Below are 8,665 nucleotides of genomic sequence, written 5' to 3'. Positions count from 1 at the left end.
CATCCAAATAAGCTTATTGGGTCAGCATGTGGAACGATTTTGGGCAGCCCAATGCTCTGTTGGATCGGTTTTCTAGGTTCAACTCAACTAGGCCTCTTCTCATGATTAATTAATAATAATAATTTAACCAAAAATAAATTGAATTAAAATTAAAATTAATTATATTATGAAGTAATTTTCATAATTTGGATCGTCTTAGGCTGAAAAATTAATTCGCCTCGATGCTTTTCAAAATCGCTTCTCGATTTTGTGCTTCCAATAGTGTTTATCGAGCCAATTTTCGCCCTTTGTGTGAATCTGTCGAAAATAAATCAAGATTAATCAAAATTAATTATAAAATTAATTAAAATTAATTAAAATTCAACATGTTAATAATTTAAGTACAATTTAATTATTTTATAATTATTATATATTTTTCGACAAGAATTATTACAATTTTGCATGAATTTGAGTTAAAAAGGGCATGAAAAGTGTGCATATTTTCGTGTTTCCTGCGAGAGAAATCAAACTCGGGTCTTTAGGAACTACACTACTTAACCACTAAGCCAAATCTCGTTCTTGTTTAAGCTCTTACAACATTTATTTTTAAAATAGCGCATGACACTTGAGTTTAGAGCAACATTGCACAAAATAAGAATGATACGAGGGAAGGGAATCAAACTCTTAACCATAAGAATATTAACTCATTTTTTTAATAAAAACACATAAACATAACTTAGAAAATTAGAGCGTGACAAATTTCGGTTCACTAACCAATTTCTTCTAACCTAATTTTTGGGATGTGACAACTATTCCCTCTTTAAAAGAAATTTTGTCCCCAAAATTTCCCTGTTGACACATCAGTCACATAGCCACAAAATATTTTCCCCCTTCTTTCAAAACCAGCCAAGACACTTCTGTTGCTCTGATTCCAACGCAGTTCCAAGCAAAACTTCACCCTAACATTCTAACAAACATATTCTAAAAAACTAATTACAGAAATATCCCTAACAGATTCTATTTTCAAGAGTACTATGAGGACCGGCTAGGATTTTCATTTTTGAAAACAACATTATTTTTCAAAATATTCTGGCATGGTTTTTCCTAAAGTACCCCTTTTCAAATTCATGCATACAAACTCACTTAAAACCTCAGGTCGAGTTTATAAACTTGACTCTGATATCACCAAATGTAACTTCCTCAAACCGACCCAGAAGTTATGAATGGATTTTGAAGGTGACATCGGCCACCAAAATGGCCTAGAAGAAAAAAGCGGACTCTCAAAATCTTATTTTCAAAACATTCGCTTAATTTTTGAAAAATCGTTGTGGGCATCTCTTTTTGCGGAGTTTAATTAAAATTCCAATTAAAAGATTCTCATCAAATTTAAAAACATCATACATATTTGACCATTTATTGTTTCTAAAGAAAAATCCAGTTTCACAGCAGAAAAATCAGTGTCCACAACCATAATTACTAACTTTAATGACCAATTATTAATTCGGTCAGTTACTTACCTATTCAATTCTTAACATTCATGCATGCAATAACTAAATATATCCCCAAATCCGATCCCATGCCACAATTCGTAAAATAACTTATTACAAACCAAATAAATAAAAGCATAAAATTAAGTACTTTATTTAATAAAAATCGAGACAAGATCTCCAAACTGCTGAATCCAAGCCCTAACCTTAGGTAAGTTCGTATGAACTATATTCTGTATAATTTTGATTAAAGTGAATGTTAATAGGTGATTATATTGTAATTAAATCAATATATATTTGTTAGTATGCAATTTATAGTGTTATGAAACGATGTAAATCCAACGACGTATGACAATTTTTGAGTCCCATTTGAACCTTAGGAATTCGTAGGATACAAATGACATGTCATTAGGGTTACCGATTGTCAGCTCGAGAGAGCTTACCGATATTCAATTCGTATGAGCTTACCGTTATTCAGGTCGTATGAGCTTACCGTTATTCAGCTCATATGAGCTTATCAATTACAGCTCGTAAGAGCATACCGATTTAAAGCTCATATGAGCATACATGTACATGAATTGACGAATTACAGTTTAGCACACCATGTGTGAGCTACCTGAGTATCCAATGATATTCTAAATGGTTCAACGGGAAATGTTATGTTACGAGACGATATGAGTTTGATACGAAATAATACAGGTATATATATGAAATAAATGGAAATGATTGTACATGATATATTGATATATTGAAATGGATGATATATGTATATGAAGAAACGGTAAGAGAATGATATGTATCATGACATGTACATATATGAATATCTTTGATATGTTGATACATGGAAATTATGTAAGTTGAGAAGAGTAATAAACTCAAGTGTGACATGTTGAGAAAATAAGGTTACCAATGTTGAATTTATATGAAATATGTTCAAGTATGCTAACATGTGTTGTTGTTTGATGCTTAGGCAAGTGTCAAGCTGTTGGTTGAATGGTATTGTGTTTACTTATAAGTTGCATTGAAATGGTAAGTGCTCAAATGAAAATATGCTTGTACTCATGAAAAAATTGTAAGGTTTAAATTATGCAATTTCTTATGAAGTGGATTATCATGTGATTAATTCAAAAAGGGCTATGTTTAAATGCACTAGCTTGTGGCTATGGTTGAATGATATACTTATGAATTGTGTGTTATGCATATGGAATGGGTGTGGATAGTAATGAAATGCAAATGAAAATAAAGAAATTTGGAAGAGTTTAAAATTGTTTAAAATCCTACTATGCTAGGGATAATATGTATAAGTGATGCTGTAGATTTACTTATTTTGTGAGTTGTTGAATTTGGTTTCATGAATCGTGTGGTATCAGTATATGATTATTCTTGATATGTATAAATTTCATATTAGAAATGGATTGATATGATTAAAGTTTATACGAGCTTACTAAGCATGTAATTTTGTTTCTTTCATGCATGTTTTTGTTTCATTCATGGCATACCATATTGCATTGCATGGGGATTGGGATTGATGGGTGACGGAGGAGTTCTATGCAATTTTGGAAGCATTTAAAGTCCGCAATATTATTGTCACTGCACTGCTCTGGAATATTGTAGGGGGTATTGGATATTGGTGCCATGACCATAACATTGACAACTCTTTCTACACCTTATTGGCAGCTTGTCTGCATTATTGGTAGTTGACCGCAAATTGTAATTGGCAGCTTTTCTGCAAATTGTTATTGGCAGTTTATCTGCATTTCTGGTGGCTCGTCTATATTACCGGTAGCTCATTTTCAATATGTTATTAATGGTTTATCTACACTGAGCTACGACTCCTAATTATTTGGTGATTTGGTAGACGGGTTTAGGGAACTTGTGGTGTGTAGCAAATGGATGGGTAGAACCTTATTGCATTGTCATTCTCATGCATGCATATGCATAACTGTTGGAAGCACCATGATTCTTTGATTTCTGTGTATTATTGTGATTATCGATAATCTGTTAGATTTTGTGCTCAATTGTTAAACTGGTTTCTTGCATTATTTGTATGTTCTGCAAACTTTGTTTGCCTTTTGTTAAGACTAACATTGTTCTTTTTATGCTCATCCCATTAGTTTAACATTTTTCAGGTAGTCCTTACCTAGCTAAATTGTAGAAATGCCAAGATTTAGGGGCATTTTGGTAATTTTCTATTTTCCTCGATTTTCCACCCGATCTTGATCAATTCAACAAGCCAAAGTTGGTCGAATGTTAAGCCCTAACTATGGCTTCCTTCTTCAACAAATTTCGATGGAACCAAATTTAAAGAATATGATAATTAATTTTGTCATGTTTTGATTATAATATACATAATTAATAATTTACTCTTTTACCCTTGTAGTTAAAACCAAACATTAACAATTTATAAGGCCACTAACGTCCACCAACCTTTGAATGGTCAATTTACTATTAAGTCTATTTTCCTTTATTCAAATAACCATTTAATCACTCAAATCAAATAGTGATTAAATTTTACATCTTTACAATTTAGTTGTTTTTAATTAATTAACCATCTAAATGTTAAAATTTTTCAATGAAACTTTAATACCACCTTAATCTCACTCCTTAAATATTTATAAAAATATTTACACTAAAACAAGGTCCCAATACCTCATTTTCTAAAACCACTTGACATTAGGGTCAAACCACTTGAACTTAATAAATCGTTTAAATAACATATATTATCATATCAAAAATCTTTTAAAAACCATATTTTACTCGTAAATATTAAATATAATATTTACGAATTTACTCGTAAGATTTGGTGGCCCTGTAACCACTGTTTCCAACACCACTGCAAAACGGGCTGTTACACGAGCAGTGTCATAAAGAGTCACATGTTATACTTACATCCAATGAACAATAACATTTTTCATAATATACAATATGGTGCACGTCACAATCATGCATATAATGAACCTTAATAAAGGCAAACCATCCGAAAATCCCATATTATGATTTCACATTTAGGCGATCCCAAACAGTGTCTTTAACATTCTAGCAAGTTGCCAAACAAAAGCATCAATCGGACAACCTTCAAAGACATGCCATCATACGACCAAACCAAACAAGAAGTACTCACATAAACAATTCACATTTAATTAAGTCCCACACCTGAATTACGCAAGTCCGCTGCACCAATTAAAAATTTGTAATTTTCCCATGACTCAAAATCGAACGAATATTATTTCACTACTAAATGAAAATGTGAATTAAGTTTGTCATCACTGTTGATCCAGGGAGTTTAGATTCGATCTTTCAACATAAAAATCATCAAAAATTAGTTAGGTAATACGACTATAGCACTAATGACACAAGATTTAACCAAAAAAACAATACTTACGCTTCCCGAATACTAGATCTGTAATGGTGATGTAAACAAAATCAAATGTGCACTAAAACGGTAATGTGAGGGGGTGTTTAAAAAAGTAAAAAGCGAGGGAAAAATATGATTCTTAATGGGAAAAAAGTAGCCTAAAATTAGTGTTTAAAGGGGCGACAACACCATAAGAATTGGCAGCAAAGGGGTTGTTTTGAGCGGCAATAAAGAGGTTAAATGAACCACAGAAGAGACTTTTTATAAAAAAACAAGAGGCTAGAAACATTAGTAAAATGGTTGTAAAAACAACAACAATAATCAAAAATAAAAGAAAAATAAAAGAGAAGGAAAATGGAACGAACCGGCACCAACATGAGTGGAAAAGAGGAGCATCTATGGAGATTTTATGGCAGCAAGATGATTTTGGGCGATTTTAGAGCAGTAAGGGACTGATTTAAAGATTAATAATATCGATAATATGGATGGAAAAATAGTAGCCAAATAAATAGGCAAAGCGACAGCAAAACAATGGTGGGAAACACAATATTTCGGACAGCACAAGGAAGTAGAAAGGGAAAAACTAAGAAAGAATGGGAGGGAAAGGGAGAGGAAGAGGAGAGGAACAACTATGGAGGAAAAAGAGTGAAAAAGAAAATAAATTTTAAAAAAATAAGAAGAAAACCTCAACAAAAATTTAGTTTAAAAATATGTAAATTAATGGCATTTTGGTAATTAAATAAAAATATAAACTAAGATAAAATAATAAAACAAGTATCATCTTCTTCATTTTTCATTTTGGTTGACTGAAACACCATTAGAGCTTTAGGAGAGGTTCGGCCAAAGCTTATTTTAATTACATGGTATGTGTTTTTAATTCGTTTTTAGTAATTTTTATATTTGTGAGATCATTGTAGCTGAATTTAGCTAACCTAGGGATTAATTCGTAAAAGTATTGAAGGTTTCAAAATTTACCATTGATGATTTTTTAATGTTCTTGATGTTAAATGGTTGAGTTTGAAGCTTTGTTGTTAAATAGGACTATTTTGTAAAGTAATTTTGATTGATTTTAAGTTTAAGGACTAAATTAATGAAATAGTAATATTGACATGAAATTCTTGAAATTATTTTATAAATTATGGGTTGTGTGAGGACCCTAAAGAATTCAGTTAGCATTGGTTGGGTTTAATTGTGATAGATTTGAAAGTTTTGTGTTTAGAGATTAAAATGAATAAAAGGTAAAAGTTCAGGGTAAATGTGTAAAATATTGATAAAGGGTTAAATACATGAATTTAAATATTTTAACTTATTTGAATTGATTAATTGAATTAAATTATTATATTTAGATCAAGAAATGGATCAATCAGTTGATAATCACAGGAAAAGAAAAGTTGTTGAGTAGTCGTCGTCTAGGTATCGGTAGTTACTTTGTTTTGGTAAGTTCATACTATGTTTATTATGCTTGATGATAATTCAATTTAATTATGTGTGTGATCATATATTTATGTATATTTCATGTGATTAATTGAAGTAGTTTTGAAAGTGGAAAGGTAAGAGATTGAAATGTAAAGTTTGGCATTGTACAAGGTTGTATTTATATATGTTAGTCTGAGGAATGTATGTGATCATGTTATAAAGTTATGAGCATGTAATGACTACAGAATGCAGGTTAAAGACTATATGCACTTAGTGAATAGCTAGGATACAAATTACATGTCATTAGGGTGTTCCAGGCACTCTGTGCTGGTGATTACAGTTCTAGGTACTAGGTATAGCTTCGGTAAGCTCGGTTGAACACCGATAGTATATGAATAACATGTTTTTTATTATATGTTTGATGACTAACAATTGTTTAGGGATGTTTTGCATCGATATAGTATGATTATGTTATGTTTTGTATGGTAGATTCTCGTAACCCTAATCTAGTGGCAGAGACGAGTGAGGTGTGTTACACTGAGCAACATACACCTCCTCCTTAAAAAATCCATTAAAGAAATCACCTTTAACATCCATTTGGATCAGCTTGATGTTAATATGTGCAACTACAATAAGCAATAATTAAATTGCCTCAAACCTTTCATAGGAGCAAATGCTTCTTCAAAATCAATACCCTCTACTTGGTTGTAAATGACTGCCTCTGGACATACCAACGTCCAGAATATGAATATTGCAACTAAAAATATATATTTGAGGCGGGGTCTGCAAGTATATGGGTCAGGTTGTAATTTAGTTACAATGAAGTAGGTAAGTACTCCGAAGATCGTACCCAAGGGATTATAGTTTGGGGAAAACTGTTATCAAACCAATTACGGAAAATAATTACTAATCTACTTGAGACACGAATTAGTAGTGTTAATATGGAAGCAAGATAATAATAATATTAATAAACTAGATAAATTGAATTAAACCTAAATCTACTCCTAAGTTCATGTATCGGTTTCTCCTATCCCTTGTTTCGACTATGCGAGTTCCTTTAGCTTAGATCCAACTATTTTACCTAATTAATTATTGATGTAAGGCTCTAATCAATCAACTAGTCGAAACCCTAGCAGGATCGTCCAATATGTTCACTAGAATAAAGAGTCAGCAAGAACTACTTATCGTCTGACCTTACAGTCCACACCGGTTTGGGGTTAAAGTGTTCAAGATAGGCCATACCAATTTTGGGTTAATTCCCATCTAAATGACTTTCTAAGATTGTCAAGCCTGGAGTTTAAGTTCTTCCTCTCCCAAATAGCTGATCCGCTAAGAAACTCTATCCTTCAATCAATTAATAAGATTAGAACAGTTGAAATCATGCGAGGTATGGATAAAGCATAAATTGATTCTAATCTTTACACAAACATTCAATTAAACAATGTTAAAGAAATAGATATAAATAATAGAATAAAGGAAAAAAGATGCTCATGGATTTATCGATGAAAGCATGACTCTGGAATAATCTCCACTAGCGGGAGTCTCACTTCGGAATAGGATCATCAGATTATAAGAACATAAAATACCCTAAGTAAAAACTAAGAATAAAAACCCTAAGTATATTCTCTGTCTCCCTAAAATTATGTGTTTTAACTAATTACAATGGCCTTTATATAGACTAAACTCGGAATATTAAAGTGCCTAAATTGTCCTTGAATTACTTTGAGCTTGACTAGGAAAAGTACTCCTAATTTCCCTCCAAAACGGATTTTTCACGTGCAGGGACTTTTTGGGCTGCGTAGGGAGAATGTTGTAACACAGGCTTGCAATGTTACAACATCGGCTTCTAGTGTCACGACATCAAATGGTCGTGTCGCGACATTGAGGGCAGTTTCACTCCATAACTTTTTTTTAGCTTCTATGTTCAATGTTGAGACATCAGTATCTTGGTGTCACGACATAGGCATCAGTTTCGGCCTGAATATACATCTTTAGCTCCCGACTTGACCTACAAGCCCATGTAACTTTATTTAGATATATAAAATGTAATAAAAACTACTAGAAAGCATAAATTACTACTTTAAGTATGAAAACCTAAATATATACTAAGATGCTTTCATTTAGCTATTAAACAAGCTAGAGTTATGTGTAAAAAGATTGTAAATGATAGTGTAATTCGTGGCAGATCAGTAACCTTGAGCCACAAGTTTGGCCTTGTTTCTAGTGATGTTTTCTTGTTTATCTACCTTGTTTTTGAAGCTCTATTGGGTGCTAATTATGACGCAATTGGATGGTTTAGCCACTAACCCTCACACTTCATTTCTCTCAAATTCTTACAACTCTTCTTGCATGGCTTGGATCCAATCAGCATCTTTTAAGGTATCTTCAGCTCGTTTTAGCTTGATTTGAAATGTGTAGCAAGCTAATC

Source organism: Gossypium raimondii, chromosome 7 (assembly GCF_025698545.1).
Source record: "Gossypium raimondii isolate GPD5lz chromosome 7, ASM2569854v1, whole genome shotgun sequence".
NCBI lineage: Eukaryota > Viridiplantae > Streptophyta > Magnoliopsida > Malvales > Malvaceae > Gossypium > Gossypium raimondii.
Note: the sequence above shows the minus strand (reverse complement) of the source record.